The sequence below is a fragment of the Meleagris gallopavo genome, chromosome 12 (genome assembly GCF_000146605.3).
Source record: "Meleagris gallopavo isolate NT-WF06-2002-E0010 breed Aviagen turkey brand Nicholas breeding stock chromosome 12, Turkey_5.1, whole genome shotgun sequence".
NCBI classification, from domain to species: Eukaryota; Metazoa; Chordata; class Aves; order Galliformes; family Phasianidae; genus Meleagris; species Meleagris gallopavo.
Genome location: NC_015022.2, coordinates 4632551 through 4635513, shown reverse-complemented (window position 1 = coordinate 4635513; position 2963 = coordinate 4632551).

The window sequence follows — 2963 nt, the reverse complement described above, 5'->3', positions numbered from 1 at the left end:
AAAACAGCAGCAATGGTGAATGGCCTAGAATTTAAAGCCTCTCAAATGCTGTGGAATGTTAGATTGAAAACAGAAGACTCTCCTAGGTGCCGGATCAAACATCTGGCAGTGTGTTAGTTCATAAGACATGAGCACGAAAGATTTAAAATCTTGAGTGTTAAGAACATTTGCCAGAGTGGAGATGCCATATTTTACAAGTGATATCAGGCTGCACTGTTCAGACTTGACCACGGCTTCCACACTTAAATTAGACACAGCTGACAGAAAACTGGTTGCAGACTCAAACTCAGCTGATGAAGGTGATTCAGTGAGTGGTTCAGTGAGCTGGCAGAGAAAAACCCTCACACTTCCTGTTCTAGAACAAGTGCAGCTAGTCACTGTAAGACTGCTAGCTCTGTCTGATGGGTGCCAAAAACACATTTATTTAGACTTCAGACTGCCGAACAAAGCATCAGAACAGCTTCTAGAAGAACATGGTTTTGTTTAAAGCATTTTTGTTCCGTTTTTTTGTGAGGTAGGTTAAATAAATACCCAGCTGTCATCATCCCACCTTAAGTGGGTGTGCTTCCACATTGCTGCCAACAGCCAGAAGCCACTTCCACCAGTGATACCTGCGGCAGCTGAAGTCACAGCTGGCAGGAAAGCGGCACACAGACCTGTGGGCAGTCTGCTGCACTTCCAGACCTGCAACAACTGAGAAGCATGCTGAAGGTCTGCTAACTTTTAAATGAACTTATAAGTATAGGACAGTTGTTGAACTTGTTTTCTTATGTCAGTAGACAACTCCTCAGACATCGCAGTTCCCCTCAAGTGTCCTTTCCAATAGGCACCACTCCTACTGAAGATACTCCGACTCACACTCCAACAACCTGCACTGCTTTCCTTGACAGCTCTTCATTGGCTTTACTCAAAAGAACAGTCTCAGCTTCAAGTCAAAACTTTAAAACCCGAACAGCTCATGAACCCAACTCACCAATAGCTTTAACAGCAGCTAAATGTCTGTCTTTGAAAAGGGTCCCTTAACCACCCCTCCTGCTAGGCTATCTACACACATCTTGAGCTCAGATGTACTTGTTGCTGTACATGAGGGGTAACTCCAGACTCACGCACACATTTATACTGAGCAAGTTTTATTACGTGAGGATCACCATTCAGAAATACTTTACCCTGAGTAAGAACCCTTTTCCCACATAGCAATGACTTGGTCAAGCTGAAGTAAGGGATTTCCCTGTGCTGCCCAGACACACTGCACACCTGCTCTCCCCAGAGGGTACTGCACTGCCACAGAGGTGGGGCAGGAGAAAGGGAGGAAGTCAGAAGGTGGTGCACAGGAGAACTGGGTGAGGATGAGTCAGGAGGTGAGCAACAGCCGTACTTCCTGGGCAGGACAGCCAGAGCATCTCAGGAACGCGGTGGATGCAAGAGGTGGGAGCAGCTGAACCCAGGGAGGCTTGTCTGAAAGGCAGCTCTTACAGCAGAGACCACAGTGCAACAGCAGGCTGCTGGGCTGGAACAAGGGCCCAGCAAGGAGGGGAGCACAAGGCCCAACCAACTCAGAACAAAACAGCTCTTGGTTCTGATATCACAAAACGGAGAAAGTGTGTTGACTGTGGCATTTCTGTGATACTTTTGAATACTTTTATGCCCATGTAGTAGAAATAATAGAAGCCAAACAACACACAACAGCTAACAGAGTCCACTGGTTGCACAAGTTAGCAAGTAGCCCACGCAGCTTCTGCACTCCCAAGTAGTAGAGACACTTCCACGAGGGTAATAACAACACTGCAGTCTGCCAAGGAGTTTCTTGGATAACAGGACAACAGGGAAGCAACTGAACTTCAACAGATAAGAATAGGCTTAAGAGAACCTTTTCTCTCCAAAGGGTCTATCCCTGTGTGCTGATGTAAGCCTCTCACACTATTTAATCAAAATCTTGAATATGCAAAGTGTCTTTGTTCAGAAAGTCAGCAACAGCACAAGCCAGTGCTTTCTTGCCAAGGTAGGCCTGATTATTTCTGGTTTTGTACAGGGGTTGGACTACTCTCCAAATACTTATTTTTGTAAAACAAACATACGCACCAGTTCTGAGAACTGCTGCTTTGATTTTTCCCCCATTCCCTCAAGTTCTGAGCCATCAGCTCCCGGAACAACAACTGCTTTAATTAGGCACAAAATCCCCTCTAACACAGCTTTAATGCTTCCCAGTAGTAGCACACCATCTAGATCTAGAAACCAGGTTACAAAAAAAAAAACAACCAGACTGATGTATTGCATTACAACAGCACTTTAGAAAAAGGAAACACAGATTTGTCACATATAAGCCATGTGTTGTGGCAGCAACCAGAACCAAAAGGTAAGCAAGAAATCTGACAACTAATAAGCTGACACAGTAAGCGTGATCCCAGGCGGGTCTCTATCAGCAGAATCACTGCAATTTATGCCAGAACACTGTATTTTAAGCACAGTAAGCTCATTCCCAGGGTTGCACAAGGTCCTTGGCAAAGTAAATACAAGAGCCAGAAATTTAGCAAAAAAGATGACCTCTTACCTTTTCATTCCCTTCCTTACCAGATGCTGCAACTGAATTCAATCAAAGGATTGTTTTGTAGATCTAAGTGTTTATTTACATGTTAATTGTTACACATTAGTAATACATACAATCTTAAGTGGCAGATCTAAACATACAAACATTTCTGATGCTGAAACTAGGAATAGAAAAATACAATAAATCCTTTCTCCTCAGATATAACCTGGATGGGACCACACATGACCTTTTACATCAGTGTCACTGTCTTAATTCCTAGGTGCTGGGAAGAAATCAAACCAGTATTGCCAAAAGAAAAATAAACAGTTAATGTCATTACAAAAGGAGGTGAGAAAACTTCTCCAAAGATGTGTGCAACTGCTTAGTGCTTCAAGTGTGACAACGTACTTCAAGATGAGGTTATTGCTAACGTTCTCAC